Genomic DNA, 16454 nt, shown 5'->3' on the forward strand with positions numbered 1-16454 from the left:
GAGTGTGAGCGCCCGGGCGGGTGGGAGCGCGCGTTAGGGATTCTGCTGGCATCGCAGCGTGGAGAGCAGGAGGCAGGAGTGGGGCGCGTAGGGGAGCGCGGGGCTCTCCCGCGCACACGCACACGCCGCGCGCGCGCGCGCACACACATATACACACGCACACGCCCTCCCTGGCTTGCTCGCTGCCGTTGCCACCATCTCGGAGCCGAGCCCTGCGGAGCGGCAAGAGTCGGAGCGGGAACCGGAGCGGAGCAGAGTGGAGCCGGGGAATGCGGTCCCGGAGCGGAGCGGCGCGCGAAGTGCGCGCCCGGGACGGTGAGTGTGGCCAGGCCGGGACGCTGCGGCGGGGCCGGGGCCGCGGGGGCGCAGGCCGGGGAGCTGGGGTGTCTGCCCGCCGGCAGCGCCGCGTGCGCAGCTTCTGATTGGGCGGGAGCCTCCGGGGCAGCAGTGGGGGTGGGGTGTTGGGTGCGCGCCCGTGGGGGGCGTGCACGCGCGGAGATGGATGGGGCGCGCTTGGCACCCCAGTCCGTGACCGCGCTCCCGCCCGCTGCGCGGCCCCGCCTAACCCTCGCCTGCCGCCGGAACCCCGGCGACTTGGAGCAACTTTGTGTGTGGGGGGAGAGGAGATGGAGGCGTTTTAATGGTGGAATTCCGGCCTTGCCTTCCTGAGGAAAGAACGCGAGGGAGGAATGGGACGAGGGCGCGGGCTGTGCCGCCCGGCGGGTCGAGGGGTGCGTCTCCACCACCCCATCGGCGCAGCCGCCCGCTCTCTGGGACGCCAGTCCGGCCCCGCGGCGCCGCGCTGGAGCCGCTCCCGGCGCTGGACTCCTGTGACTCCGCCAGGGTCCTGCGGGACCGCGCGGCGACAGCTTCCAGGCTCCGGGGCCGCAAGGTCGTCTTTACAGCCAGGCTGAGGACACAGGGCTTGAGGTGGGGAGTGGGAGACGTGCCTGTGTGTACGTGTGTGTCCCCGCGCCTTCTGCTGCGTGGGACAGGCGGCTGGAAGAAGGGAGCTGCCAGAAAGGGGCATCGCATTAGACCTGGCCCCCAGGAGCTCCCCAGAGGCCAGGGATTGGAAGGGGAACCTCTAGGTCTCTGGCCTGGTGCACCCCCCCCTCCCCCCGGCCGCATGCCTGCTTTGCTTGGAGCCGTGCTCCTGTGTGCTTTACTATGTATCGGGGTTGTGCCTGTGCTGTGCCCCCCACCCCGCTTCTTGAGCCTCCTTCCACACTCCTGTCCCGTTGCTGGCTGCCTCAGGGAAGTTCCTAGGCTCCCTCCCCAAATGGCAACCCTGCCCCTGCAGAGCATAGGATGAGAAGATGTGGCCCCAGATAGTGCCCCTGAGAGGGGGGAACCACGTGTGTACCCCCCTCCCCCACCCCAGTGAGAGGCCCAACGAAGGGTCAGAGGTCAGGACTTCCCCTGTACAAATCCTCCTTGCTTCCAGAGCAGTTCTTCCTCCTCTAGGAAGTCTTCTCTGATTGCTCCTTGAATCCGTCCTTCCAGCTTGGGCTTCTGGGCCCAAGCAGCTGGGTTCCCCGGCAGTCTCTCTCCTGGCATTCAGTGTGTGAGCCGGTGGGGGTCAGAAGTCTTGTGCTCAGCCTACATGTTAGCTGGAGGAGTGTGATGCTGGACCAGTATCTACCTGGCTCTCTGGGCGATGGTATTATTTTGTTTGACCAGCTTTCAGGCTTAAACCTTGCTTCCAGTTCATTATCCTTCTGGAATCTTATCAGCCACCTTGTGAGAATGCAAGGCCTATGGGCACACTGCCACTCCATTTCACAGAGGAGGGTTTTGAGGCAGAGATGGAGCTAGGAGAACTCCAGTCTCAGGGCAGCCTCTTTCCACTGGGAAGGTAGCCTTTAACCTGGTCTTTTGTGAGGTGGGGTGGGGAACTGGCTGCTTGCTGCTGGAGAGTCTCCCAGGGCAGCTGTCCTGCTGGCTGGGACCAGCACCCTCCCCAGATGGGCAAGAAGGTGGGCACAGCCACTCTTAGCCTGGTTCTCCCTGGCTTGACTTTCGGCACCTCTTGACCCCAGCTTCATTAACCTTTGCTTCTTAGATTTGGGGCCAGAGTCTACCTGGGCTCTGCTTCATGCTTTGCAAACCTGATTCCTGTAATCCTCAACACTGGGATGTCTATATTGTTTTGGGGATCAGAGGGGTTTCCCCAGCCCAGCTTGGCCCTGTAGGCTAGGCCCTGGCCTTGTCCTCTTGCATGGGCCCTGGAATCCTTCCCACTGTCCTGAGATCTCCATTCTACAGCCCCATCTGGGCCAGAGAGCTCACCCTCAGGGAAATGGGTTCCACACAGACGTCTAAATGTGCACTGGGGGGAAATGGAGTCTGGTGGCTATTCGGACCACTTCCTCCCCAGGTGGCCCACCTGAGGTACAGGAAGCTAGAATAGCTCTCAGCCCCAGTCAGGCTTCTCTGAGCCCTCTCCCGCCCTCCACATGCTGACCTGATCCCCAGGGCCACTTTGGTCCTTAGAGCTCTCTGGGGCAGGGAGAGCTGTTGCCCAGGAGTGATGAAAGCTCCTCCTGGGTTTGGGGGTGCTATTGCATCCTGTGGTGGCTCCTTCGGCCTCTTTGCTGGCTTCATGCTCCGGCAGCCTCTCCCTGCCTCTCCTCATCCCTTTCTGACCTGCTCTCCGTGGCCTTTCTTACCCATTGTTTCTCTTGTCTCTCTCTCCCCCTCTTCATCTCCCTGTGGCTCCCTGAGCTCTGGACTTTTGCCTTCCTGAGTGTTGACTGATGCTCTGGTTGACTCCCAGGTGGCTGGAGCATGGCCAGGTGCCTGCTTGGTCCCACCCCTGCTATCCAGGCTCACTTTAGTCCCTTGCCTGGCTCTTCTGGCCCCTTCCCACCAAAGGACTCCAGCAGGCTGAGCCTGCCATTTGGGGTCACGAGCCATGGGGAAGGAGAGAACAGGGTACCTCTTTGGCCCTCGGTATGTGCTATCAGGGGTGTGAATCCCAGCCAGGTGCTCCCGGTCCCTACTCACTGCCTGCCTTAGGAAGAGCCACTCCCCCTCAAACCTCCTGACCAGTGCGGTCCCTCCTTTCCCTCTCCAGCCAGTCCCTGACTCTGCCATGGGTGTGTTTTAAATTAGAAAGGTATTATATTCTAACAAATTCAGTGATAAGTTGTTGGGTAGGCTGGGCCTTGGGGTGACTTGAGGGGGAAAGGTTACCCCTGACCACTCAAGCCTCCTTTGGGGGGAATTGGGGACCACTCTGGCCAGCCAGAGTCTCCTCCACAGGCTTCTGGGGCTCAGACATCTGCTCCCAAGAACCATGCCTTGGCCTTGCTCCTCATTGCGTAGAGTCCTACAGTGGGGGCTTGCTCCACATTTGGTGGCATCTCCTGGTTTGAGGCCTGGGCTGAGTACTGGGGATTCTGATGACAAGCCTGGGTCCCCCCCGGGTGGGCTCTGAAAGGGTACACAGGTATCCACCCACACCCCTGGCTATGAGGCAGAGTGGGCTGGGCAGCTTGCAGAGGGACGTGAGATGGGGGTCGGCAGTGGGTTGTTTCAGGTGGACTGGACGGCTGGTGCATTTTGACCTGCTCAAATGTTTCTGGCACTTGGTGGAAGCTCTGTGAATATGTTGGATACATGAGTGAATGGAGAGCATGAACAAGGGAGGGCTTTCCAGGCAGATGGCACAGTGTTAGCAAAGGCATGGCGGTGGGAAGCACCAGGCATGGGTGGAGCATGTTTGCAATGGAGTAGTTCATGCAGGGGCCCAGCAGGCCCAGAGCAGGTTGGCACAAGACAGAGGAGGATCTTGAGTGCCCAGCTGAGAAGTGTGGGCTGATTCCGTATGCAGGGGTTGCAGGGTGGAAGTTCTGGAGGGATGCGAGCAGATTTGCAATTTAAACCGCTCCCTCTGGTGGTTGTGGGAGGGCTTGGCCTGGAGAGCCAGAGGCAGGGAGGAGGTCCTGAGGCTGCGTGGGAATCCAGGCTGGTGGTGAGGGCAACAGCGGAGACAGGCCCCTTGTCTGCCTTCTGAGGGTGGCCCAGGGGCCAGGCCTAGCTTCCGAACCCAGGAGGATGGAGGGATTTGGCCTGGGGGAGGAGCCGGGTGGGGCGATGGAGGCCATCCATCCAGAGTAGGGCCGGGCCTCGGGCGTATCACCATTCTCACCACCTGGGCATAGGGAGGTGGCAGGTGTCCGGGACTCACAGGATGCAGCCCTTACTACTGGCCCTCCCACTGTGTGCACTCTAACAAGTCCCTGAGATCCCTCGCACCTCTGTTTCTATGTCTGTAAAACGGATGAGTTTGTTTGCCTGGAGACCTGAGGTGAATTTGGGTGGAAGTTTGTGACCTTGGAAGAGGGATACAAAGAGAAGGGGTAGAGGGCTGGTCCATTGCTATTGGACAGAGGAAGAGGTTGAGGCCCAGGGAGGGGTGGTGACTTGAATGAGGTCACAGAACAAGTTGGTGGCAGGGTGTTCCTGCTTGGGGTTTTCCTGGCTGGGCCTGTGGCCTGCTGGGCAGGGGTGGGTGGCGTGGCCAGGGCCTCAAGGCCTCCGCAGAGGACGTCCTCAGGCGGTGGCTTCGGCAGTCCAGCCGTCAGGGAGCATATGGGGCCATATGGCCACATCAGGGGAGATGCCAGCCGCTGAAGGAGGGTGAATGGCTGCCATCCTGGCCTTCTGGATCTATGTGGGCACGGCCAGCCATCAGTGTCAGGGCGGGAGGAGGCCAAAATGGAACCTCAGTGTCCAGGTTGGTTTGGACATGGAGGTTGGGTCTTGGCGGATGGCCCAGTTCTAGCACCCATCTGCCAGGGCGGCTGGGCAGGCGGCTTCATGCCCAGGACTGATCCAATTAGCTCCAGGCCAGCTATGCCAGCCACCCTCCACACCCCACCCAGCTCGGACGGCCCGGCGGTCTGCGGGCCATGGGGTGCTACAGGGCATCTGATGCTGGGGCTTCAGGCCTCAGCAGAGTATGTGTGTGTGACGTGTGGCCTCACCCTGAGCACTGATTCTGTAGCTCTAAGATTTGGGGGGTGTGGAAACGAGTCCCTCGAATCAGCCTGGTTGATCAAAAGGGCCTGGGCGTGGATGCCATCTGGATCTGGGTTTGAATCCTGGCTCAGCTGCTTCTGAGCTAGGTGAGCTCAGGCAAGGCCCTTCACTTTTCTGAGCCTCAGTTTCCTCATCTGTAACGTGGGAGAATGATACCTATCTTGTTGGGGTGTCATTGGCATACTTTGAAGTAACGCACGTAAAGCACACACTAGCCTGATGCCTGCAAGAATCTCAGTAAATGGCGTTCATTTTTGTTCTCTGCTGGGAGAGGGAAATGAGTCTTGTCAGAGTATCGATATCTAGACTGAAGTAGAGAGGAACTTATTATTGTTATTTTCCAGAACAAAATTTGCTTTATAATTTTCTGTAAGTTTTTCTACTCCTTCCCTCATCTAGACCTCATGGCAGTTCTGTAAAGAAGGCAGAGAGCCTACCCCGTTTTGCAGATGAAGAACCTGGGAAGTGATTCCCAGAGTTGTACAGTGAGCTGGGTGGACACTTGGTTCAGACGCTTGCTCCATGGGCATTCTTCCCAAACCTTGGGGGTAGAGGCTGTGGAGAAGTGGGTCTGTCTTCAACAAGGCTTGTCTAGATCAAGCTTGGGAGTCCTAAAGATTCTCCACCCAGCCCTGTCTTCCTTACAGATACAGGGACAGGCCGTCATGGTGACAAGTAGCCAGTCCTAGCTGGGGTTGGTATGGGTGACACTCAGTGGGGCAGCGTTTCTCTGTCTGCCCTCCTGGCCTGGTGGGGGTGAGGGTGGGGGTCGGGAGGAGGGAGGAGGGGGCCTTCACCACCTGGACAGCCCTGGGCCATGTCCTGGCCAGCAGAGCTCTGCCTTCTGGGGAGGGTGGGGAGGACACTGGGCTCTGCCCCTGACCAGCTGTGTGACCTCGGCCAGGTCAGTGTCTGGCCCTCTTTGAGCCTCAGCTTCCCTCTTTGTAAAGATAATTATCTCTGCACCTGCCTCACAACACTGTTTTAGAGGCTCAACTCTAAATACATATTTTTATACAAGCATGCTATTCCACAGCTGCAAGCCCAGGAGTCCCCAGTCCTACAGCTGCTGGTCCTGGAATCATTCAGTGGTTCACTTGTGGGCGCTTCTTCTGGGCCTGGCTGTGCTAGCTGCGCTGGGGACAGAGATGAGTCAAACCAGCCCCTGACCTCTTGGGGTGTGCAACCCTCACTCGGTAGTAAGTATTCCTTAACAGTCTCCCAAGCCCACGCTGGCTGTCACGCTCCCACTCAGTGCCCTCGAGCGCTCCCTGTTGCCTTCAGGCTGGCCACTGGACTCCTCAGTGCCTTGCACAGGGTCCGAGCCTCTGCTCCAGCCATCTCCCTCTGGTCCCCTGTGTGCACTCAGGTGCCAGCCAAATGCCACTCACTGTCCCTTTGCCACATGTTGTGGCTTTTTTCTTTCTCTAGGGTTTGGCTGTGCTGTCCCCTCCACCTGGTGCCTTCCTCCACCTCTGCCCATGTGGATCCCTCCCACTGTTTAATACTCAGCCCACATGCCGTATTTCAAGCCCCGACCTAGACGTAGTTGCTTTTTCCTCAGAACTGTGAACCTACTGTGTGCAAGGTCTAGTGTATGGGCGGCCTCTGAGCCATGGTGGTTTATCTCTCTTCATGGCCTGGGAATGCCTTGGTGGCAGGGACCAGGTTTATCCATCCTGGGTACCTAGCATGTCCAGGCACCTGGGGCCAGATGGGTTCAGAGAGGCATGAGGGGCAGCCCTCAGGGTCCCTGTGGCTAGTGCCACTTCCTCCTGCCTCCCGGGCCTGGGGATGCGGGTGAGGCCCAGGACATCTACTTGAAAAGCACCTGAGTTACGGGCAGCTTTTCTGCTGAGGTGCTCACCACACCCGTGGCCTTCCCTGTTCCTGGAGGCTCCATTAGGCTGGGGCGGGGGCACCCAGTCGTTGGCCCACACGTAACTGTCCCTAGCGAATTGCAGGGCGTTCAGCAATTAGTGATTGATTATTTGGGGGTACTGATAACTCTTCCATTATCAAAGGGTGGAGGGGGGCCTAGCCAGTGTTTGTATGGGTCAGCTGGGCCTGGCTGGGAGACTGTGATCACAGCCATTGACTCCTGACCAGGAAGCTCCATAAACGAGAGCCAGAGGAAAGGAGGTGCAGGCCACCCTCTCTCAGATTGGAGCTGCCAGGGTTGGGATAGAGGGTTAGGGAGAAGGGGAGATTGGGGTGAGCAGGGAGCTTTTGCTCACTCTCGCCTCCCTCTGTCCCCATCTTCTATGTTCTGCCTCCAGTCTCAACTGACCCTGGGTCTCAGCTTTCCTATCTGTTAAATGGGGATCTCAGGTCTGTGGGGTAACACCGTGCCTTGGAGTGAGATAGCCAGGCAGTTGTTGACTTGTCCTCATTTGTGCTTAATGGGTGGGGGCGTTCTGAGGCTCCCAGAGGGTGGTGGCTACTTGGGGATGGAGCCAGCACCACAGTCCCCAGCCCAGGGCTGCTCTGCAGAAGGGAGAGGGAGATGGTGGGTGGGAGGGGCCGGTTGGTTGGAAGACAAAAGTTGTCTCACTCAAGTGCTATGTCTGGCTCCTGAATGTGCTAAGGCTTCTCAGTGTGGAGTTAGGACTCAGTGGAATTCGTGCAAAAGCGATTTCTAGGGAAACCACATAAAGGAGCTGGCAGGGGGGATGTTTAACCTACTTGAGAGACCTAGCTGCCAGGAGCATGGGGCATTGTTTGTGGGGCTCCTGGCTCAGGGTACCAAGGCTTTTTTTTTTTTTTTTTAAACTTTTTCTTAGCAACATTTTCAAACATACAGAAAGGTAGAGAGACTAGAATAGGAAACCGTATATAGCATCACCTAGATTTAACAATTGTTGACATTTTGCCTTATCTTTTTTCCCCCAGAGTATTTTAAAGTAAATTATAGACATCATGCAATTTCACCCCTACATATTTCAGCATCCTTCTCTAAAAAATAAGAGAAAATTTCTGTTGAACTTCAAGTGGTCATATATTCCTTTTCATTTTATTCTTGAGAGATGAGGATGCTGACAGATGAGGAGACTGAACCCTGAGAGGTAACCTGGCCTGTCCAAGGTCACAGAGCAGAGAGGGGGAAGGGAGGAGAGGTGGGACCTAGGAGGTGGCCACAGGTGTCAGCCCGGGACTGGCAGAGTCTCGAAGCGGAGGGGGAGGGCGTTGGTGGTCTGGAGCTGGGCAGATGGCTGGAGCAGGATCCCAGTCTTTTGTGGGGGGGTTCCTTTGGCTCAGGCTGGGGGTTCTGCCTGGAAACAGGAAGTGACTGTCTTTTAGGTTAATCTGCTCTCTTCCTTTTGTTTGCTGCGGGGATTAATCAGGAACCGCAGCGTCAGGAAAATTTAAAACAACTTCTTGTTTATTGTTTAATTTAGGAGAATGTTATCAGGCTCTGGCCATGCAAGCGAGGGGAGCTTCTGCTGGCACAAGAAGCGGGGCTGCCCCCCACTAGCCACCTTGGGGGGCAGTGGGGAAGGCAAGGGGAGGGCTGGCCTGGTAGGAGAGTTTAGGATCCCAGTCTGGACTCTCGGGGGGTTTTGAGGGAACTGGAGTGTGTGTGTCAGGGGCTTGGGGCTGAGCCTGAGATCTGGGCTGGGCTAAAGACTGTATCTCTTCAGAACAGATGGGAAGTGAGGCACCAGAGGGGTGAGCTCCTGGCATGTGTGCCGGAAAGGGGGAGAGCCCTGGTAGCCTCTAGCCATACGGAGGAGCCGTCCTTCGCTCTCCTGCTCTCCTGCCTGGGCCCAGTCCTTCCCTGGGGAGACTCGTATAGAATGGGTGTCTTCTGCCAGCTTAGGGCAGGTGCGGGTCTCCCTGGGCTTTCTTGTCTCCTTTGGGTCAGGGGATCCTGCCCCCAGCACCCACACATGCTTGGGACTCCTTGTTCTGCTGTTAGTGACTTAGTATCTCTTGATTTTGTGAGGGTCACCGAGGTCTTGGGTATGGAATTGGAGAAAGTTGGAACTAGAAGGCAGCTCCGGAGATGATCTCATTTTTGTTATGGGTTTCAGGAAGGGAAACTGAGGCACAGGGAGTGGTTATCCTTGTCTCAGGGCTCACAGTTAAAAGCATTGTAGAGCCTTGGTGATAGTCTGGTGTCTGGCTTCTCAGTCCCAGGAACCCCTGCTTCTGGTCCAGCTGGGCTTGTGGTTCAGACAGACCAGTGTTCCCCAGTGTTCAGAGGGGAGGAGGCAGGCCCAGCTGGGAAAGGGCTGTCAGTCATCCCTGGGGTGGGCTCAGGTTCCCCCATTAGGGCCTGCCTCCCTGTGTGTGTATGTGCACACACACACACATTCATGCACACCTAGTTACTTACTAGTGGGGAGAATGGGTGTGCAGATCAGGAAGAAGGCTTTAATGGGGTGTCCTGAGGTTCGGCCGTCCAGGGCTGAGACTGGCCTGCTGTTCTCCCATCTTTGCCCCTGCAGTGAGGAAAGCCCTGAATAGTGCCAGGCTTACAGTTGGTTGGGCTTATTTCTCGAGGACAGGAAGTGGGGCAGGAGAGGCCCTTGGTAGAGAGGTGACCAGAGGGAAAGGAAGAGATAGAGACAGCAAAACACTTTCTGATCTGTGGTCTATGGTCCTATGGTGCTACCAGACCCTGCATCAAGCCTGTGTATTCTCTGCAGTTGGGGAAGGAGAGAAAAACAACCCAACCTTGAACGAGTGGCTGGTTGGGGCCTGTATGATCTGGATGATGTCACCACTCCTCCTGGTACAATGAGGCAGGTAATGGGCCCCTTCTGCCCCAAGAGTGAGGCAAGGAGGGCAGCCCCTGGGGGTGGAAAGCGGGCTGGGAAGGGTCAGAGGAAAGAGGGCAGGTCCTTGCCGCCCCTCCCCCCAGCCCTTTCCTCTGCTCTCCCAGCGCTGTAGGGATAGGGCGAGCACAGTGCCTGGAGTCCAGGGGCAGGTGGCGCAGAACCACCATATGTTCCCACACTAACTATATGCTGGAATCGAGGCAGGGCACAGAAGAACGTTACTTTTATTAATGCACACAACTGCCCTGCAAGGTGAAGATCATGGACTCCATTTTACAGATGAGGAAACTGAGGCTTAGAGAGTCACCTAGCTGGTCACTGATGAGACTGGGATTTGAGGCTAGAACTACCTGGCTTTGCTGGACCACACTGTCTTTGGGACCTGGTTTCTGCTCTTGGCTACACCACTAACAGCTGTTCCCTGGGCCTTGGTGTTTGCCTTTGGCCAATGGGGCTTGGGAGTTGGCTGAGGGCTGGGTTGCAGCCACCAGCTGGAGGGGAGGCTAAGCCTCCTATCACCTCCTCCACCTGCTAAGGGTTCTGGTTGAGGCTTACCGCTGTTCTTGGGAGGAATCCTTCCTAGCCAAGCGAAGTGAGAGGCTCCCTGATGTTGTGCTGAGGGATTGGGCTTCCTGGGTGTATGCAGAGCCCTTGAGAGCTTCCCACACTCTTTGCTCCTAGCTGGTGTGTGCCTTCTGTGCATTTATCAGGTGACTGCAAGGCGGTGGGGGAACCTGTGTGCATATACGTGGGCCATCCTGAGGCCTGGGGAGGCACGTTTGAGGACTGAGCGTGAAGTAGGGCAGGGCTGAGTTCATTGAACACCAACTGTTGGTCACAGTGCTGGGTGCCTTACATACATTACCTCACTTAATCCTAAAAACAACCCCATGAGAGATGTACTGTCACTATTCCCATTTAACAGATAAGGGAGCTGAGGCTCAGAGAGGTTGAGGGACTTGCAGAGATCACACAGCGAGTGAGTAAGGGAGCTGGCTTTTGAACCTAGGAATGAACAGAGGTCTGTGCTGCTGCTGGGAGGAGGGCAGTTAAGGTTTCAGGAAGGACCTCTGGTGCTGCTCTGTATTTGGAGAGTGGAGGCCAAGGGTCAGGTGAAAGGCCCAGGTGAGGAAGGGGTGGTTCAGAGGAGAGGCCTGGTGGGGAGTCCAGCATTGTGCCTAGAGCTGTATGTCCTTGGCTCTGGGTCTGTATCCTCAAACCTGCCTTAACTCCCCTTCAGGGGAATTGTACACATTCCTATGGTCCCTGATGAGCAAAGGCCTGGAGGTGGGACAGAGCGAGGCTCCTCAGAAACAGGGCAGCATGCCACACCTTCAGCATGTGGAGGTGAGCGTGGGGGGCCTGGGTTGTGCAGGCCTCCAGTGCTGACCTGGAGCAGTGCGTGTTCTCCCGATTTTGAGCAGGGCCAGGTCTGAGGCTTGAAGGGATGGCTCTTGGGTGGCGGGGGCCGGTTAGTGGCCATGGGTCATGGGCGGTGGAGAAGGGGTGAGAGAGCAGAGGGCGTCTGGAGGCTTCTCCCCTTGTTCTGAGCCCCTATCAATATAGGCCTAGGAGGTGGTTCATCTTTGCCTGTCTCTGTTCTTTGCTGTCCCTTTCCCAGCTTCCCAGAGCGTGTAGTGAGAGTGGGGAGCCGGGGGTCCCTTGCCCCTCCCAAGCCCCTCCCTTGGAGGCTGTAAATATTGTATCTCCACCATCTCTGCTGAGGAAATTGCTGCTTTTAACACCTTTTTTCCCTTTTGCTTGATATAAACGAATGCTGGAAAAATTCTGCGCCCGGCGCTCACTCTGTCGCTTCTGCTTGTGCCCAGAGTCCCCTCCAAAAACTCTAATTGCTTTTAAGCTGCGATAGTTGGCAAAAGCAATTTTCTTTACATTATGGAGAAAGGGGGAAAATCCACCACATTTTCGTCTTCCTTTTTTTTTCCTAACCTTTCGTTTTGAGTTCCTCCTCATGGCTGCTAAGAAGATTCTGGGAGAGAAATGGAGTAGAGAGATGTGGCGGGGAAGCAGAAGCACCCTTGGAGAGGGCCTTTTGCCTTTCTGGTCCTCAGTTTCCCCATTTAGAAGGTGGTCCTATGTCTGTTCATTCATTCAACAGACATTCTGGAGTACATCCCCGGCAAGCAACTCGAGGACCAGGACTAGCTCCGTCTTTGCTGTCACATCCCCAGCACGCAGCACAGAGCCTGACACATAGTAGGCGCTCAGTTAAGATCAGTGGACTGCTCTACCGTGGGCCAGGCGCTTTGCCAAGCACTGGGGGTGCACCGGGATGGGTCAGATGCAGCCCCTGGACACAGGAGGTCACTGATTGGAGAGGATCTGCCAGACAAGCCTATTTGCTGCATTACTGAGTCCTCACACAGGCCACTACTGGGTACTCAGCAGGGCAGGGCGGGGTGGGGTGGGGGTCGGGACAAGCCGCCCAGAGGAGGTCCTGGGCTACATTGTGAAGAGGGGAAGGAGTGTGACAGGTGGCCTGAGGCCAAGGAGGGGGGAATTCCAGATAGGAAAAGCCTGTGCGAAGATGAGGGGTGGCGAGCACTGGAGCTGAGGGTGGGGTCAGGCTGCGGAGGAGGTGAGCCTCCCTGGTTGGGCCCAAGTTGCCTGGAAGAGCTTTCCGTGGGGGTGGGGAGTTTGGACATGATCCCAAGGGTGAGGGCGAGCCCTGGAAGTGTTCAGAGCCGAGGACATGTGGGGATGATCCCTTTGCCTCCACAGTAGGTGTGGGGAGGAGGGGATGCCAACTGCGAGGCTGGTCTTGGTGAGCGGAGGGGAAAGGGAGGATGGCAGTGCAATTTTGAGACAGACAAGCCAGGGGACCCAAATTCCTGCTGCTTCTCTCCTCTGCTTGTGCTGTGGTGAGAGGCACCTGAGGCCTTCCCTGGACCCTGGGGTGTGAGGGGCCCCCAGGATAGGGAACCCCAGTTCATAGTCCTTTGCTGCCATAGTCAGTCAGGTTTGCCTGACTCTTGGTTCCTCAAGACCCTTTACAGTGTATGGAGCCTGCTGACCTCTGACCTCTCAGGTGACCTTAGAAACCATCCCCTGAGGTGGCAGAGCAGGTGGCCAGTTCCCACTGCCAGGGATCGGATGGGTTAGCCCCAGGGTTCAGTAGGCAGGTGCAGACAGGGTGGGGATTGAACCCGGGTCTCAAGCCCCCCACCCAGCTGGCTGCCCCCACCACCTCTGCGGAGCTCTCCTCTGCCTCCAGAACCTCCTCCCCTCCCCTCCCCTGCCCTGCCCTGCCGAGCCCCGTGCTCCTTCCCTGTTTGCAGAGCGTGTGGGGCTTTTCAAAAGCATTAATGATAGAAAATAGATTGGACTCAGAGAGGAATCATCACTGGGCATTCTCGGAGGGCTGCCTCTGCCCTCGTGTCTCTCAGCCATGCTGAAGCCGGCAGCCGACCCAAATAGGAATGAGTCCGAGGCATTGCTCTTAATCTGTCGGGGAGCCCTCCCTGGCCACACGGCACTCATCGGCAGAAAGCTGTCCTCAGTGAGGCCCCAGCGCCTGCAGGCATCACCAACCAGGACTCATTTCTCTCGGATGGAGTCACAGTCCATGGCTATGGAGGGGGCGGGGGGGGCAGCTCGCCTTCAGCCCTTGGCAGAAGACACAGCACCAAGGAGTGGAGGGGGGGGCTCGTGCCCAGTCCCTTCTCCCCTCTCCCCTTCAGCCCTGGGCTGGAGACATAGTACCGAGGCCGGCCTGGGCTGGGGTAGGGGAGGTACCTATGGAACTGCCAGGGGCTCCTCAGGGTCTGGATTCCTCATCTGGGTATTCAAGGCCCCATGTGAACTTGACCCACTTTGTCCTGTCTCCTCCAGGAAGCCTTCCTTGATCGCTGCCTGGCTCACACTGGGTTTTCCATTTATGAGCCTCTTCTGGCCTTTGGAACAGGGGTACAAACCTAGTGCCTGAAGGGGACAGGCAGGTAACGAGTGGAGCAGTCGGGAGGGGTGGAGACTGGCAGTGTGAAGGCATGGTGTGGGAGCCCTGCGATGGGCGCTTTCTCGCTCACTCCACGGCCAGCCTGAGCTGTCATCCGCCAACCAGCAGGGAGCTCCCAAGGGCAGGCCGTGGTCTCCCTACTGATGCAGGTGTGGGCTGGGCACCTGGGAGGCTCTGGGACCTGGGGAATAATTTAGGGCAACCTTCTCACTTAGAGCTGGGGAAACTGAGGCCCAGATAGGGGTGGCCAGGAGGGGTCACTGCAAGCAGACTATACATCCATGCTGGCATAACCTCACAATGGGAGCAGGAGGAGGGTTTTTGTACCTCGTTTTAGGAGGAGACCGAAGCTCAGGGTGGCTGGATCCGGGGGACACTTGAGGCCTGCGTTTGAGTCAGTGGGTTGGAGCCCTGGTGCCAGCTGCCTCTTTCTGGCAGGATTGTGGGGTGCTGAGGTGTGCACTGAGTTGCTTGAGGGGGCCAAGGTACACTTATGCCTAGAGTGAGCCCAGCTAGGGGCAGCAAGCCCGGGATCCTGGCCCAGTTCTGCCACCAACTCCCGGTGTGACCCAGGCAGAGGGTTCTATCTGTGCCTCAGTTTCCCCAGGCCAGTCGGAGAGAGGCCCCTGAGGGGTCAGAGTGAGTTTGGGGGGCCCCGAGAGCTTGTGTGGCCTTGGCCTGGCTGCCAGCCCTGCTCCGTGTTTCCGTCCGGCCCCTGGGCTCCTTTGGCCCCAGGCCAGGCTCATAATGAAACCTCTCGCTCCTGTCCTTTTTAGGGTCACCGTCATGTGGGAGATGGTGACGGGGGCACCCAAGAAGGGCTTGGGCTCTGCAGGCCTAGTTAGCAGTATGGGTCAGTCAGGGAAGCCTGTCCCCTACCCAAGGAGGGAAGAGGGACTCAGGCCACCACCAGGTGGGAGGACTGTACGCTCAGCTCTGTAGTGTGGAGCCTCACCCCTGCGTGACCTTGGCACTTCCTTTCACATCAGCGTGGACTCACAAGGATGCCTTGTGTAACCCTGGGCTGTAAGATAGGAGGAGCCAAGGCCCAGAGAGTCCATTCACCCACTATGACCTCGCCTGGTCCAGCCTGTGCCCACACCCCTCAGTGATGAGGAACTCACCCCTCCCCAGGCAGCCCTGCCCTCCACCTGAAGGAGGTTTGCTCCCTCTCCCCCGACTACGTGCATAAATTCACATCTAGTTTGGTGCCGTTTCAAGGCTCCCAGACTCCTAAGTCGCCTCTCCCTGGGGACCCCAGTTAGAAACTCCTGCTTTAATCATTCTCCATGTGACTTGGATAATGTCACCTCTCATGTTGACCTAGGGCAGGGCACCAGGCATCTCAGTCCCCAGTCCTCTTTCTGCTCCAACCCCGTGAAGATGCCACTCTGTGCCCGGCTGGGGTTGAGCGCTGTGATCACCCACTTGTTCTTTCCACAAACATCAGTCCTTGATGTCTTGTCGGTGCCAGGCCTGCGCTGGGCTCTGGGTGCAGAGAAGAGCAGGACCCACCCCCTGCCGCGGGAAGTCATGTCCGTCAGCACTCACAGCTTGGGGGGGGGGCGGTCAGGGCAGGACAGAGGTGCTCCCACCTCAGCCTGTTGGGAGAGGCTTCTTGGAGGACACTGGGGACTGGTCAGGGAGGGAAGGCATCCCTGCAAAGGAAGCGACAAGCACAGAGTTTTCGAGGCCCGTCTCTGTCAAGGTGGCAGATGGCCCAGTCTGCAGAGGGTAGGGGAGCCCTGGGAGGCACTGGGTCAGGCATGAGGCTGAGGGCCAGCTGGGGATGGGGCTCTGCTGTTTCCGACCTGCTCCTGGTCTGTCTGCAGGTCTGTTGGCTGCCCACGTACCCTCACACACACACACACACACACACACACACACACACACACACACACACGCAATCTTACTGACTCTAAATGCAGACATGACTACACACACACCCTCCACAGTTCATCTCCACAGGCCACCTGAGCCCCCCTCTCTCTGTGAGCACTGCACACCTGCACACACCAGGCCCCTCTGCCTGGTGGGCCCATGGGCTCGCCCATCCTTTTTCTTTGTACAGAGAACCCTGTAAGAGCCTAGAGCTGAGCCTCAGAGATCCCTCCCCTCGAGTTTTTGCAAAGACACTTCCATGTTGCCCTTACCTCCGGTCTCCCCCTGAGCCTCAGCTTAGGGTTTCCCAACACTGTGATACCCCGGGGTTTTCTGGACACCCAGGGAAACCTCCCACGCTAGCCCCGGAGGGCCAGAGCCCTGCTGAGGAGCCAGCGGCCCTGGCGTTAGCCCCAGACAGTCGGGATTGTCTGTGTGACCTTGGGTAACCTTATGCCCTGTCAGCCTTGGTTTGGGGGGCGGGGATATGGGCTCCACATTCTCCAGCGTAGTTCTCAAACTGGTTCCAGAGCCCTGGTGTGCGGGGAAGGTGCCTGGGGGCTTTGGAGGCAGGGGGAACCAGATAGGTTCCCTTCCCACCACAGCACGGCTGCTTAGATCTGCATTTTATACGAGGGTTCAGGCAGGACTTAAAAGAAAAACCCATTAACTCTTTATTGATTTTGTTTTTCTGATTACAAAAGAAAATCCAACAACACGCTTGTGGGTAGGAGCCCGTGGCAGCTCCTTCATCCCCTGCTAGG

At 57.6% G+C, this 16454-nt stretch overlaps 1 protein-coding gene across 9 annotated transcripts in view; it reads left to right on the forward strand.

The window, feature by feature from the left end:
* The first annotated feature begins 56 nt into the window (after positions 1-56).
* LINGO1 (leucine rich repeat and Ig domain containing 1) overlaps positions 57-16454 on the forward strand; it is a 177656-nt gene continuing 161258 nt past the window's right edge. For 8 of the 9 annotated variants that reach the window (XM_081829609.1, XM_081829610.1, XM_081829617.1 and 5 more), the window contains exon 1: positions 150-315. The gene's annotated coding sequence lies outside the window, so the exon portion shown is untranslated. Of the gene's footprint in view, positions 316-16454 lie in introns of all 9 variants that reach the window. The other variant, XR_014148135.1, reaches the window with a different exon arrangement.

This window comes from Leptonychotes weddellii, chromosome 9 (assembly GCF_054177405.1).
Source record: "Leptonychotes weddellii isolate Sample4059 chromosome 9, ASM5417740v2, whole genome shotgun sequence".
NCBI lineage: Eukaryota > Metazoa > Chordata > Mammalia > Carnivora > Phocidae > Leptonychotes > Leptonychotes weddellii.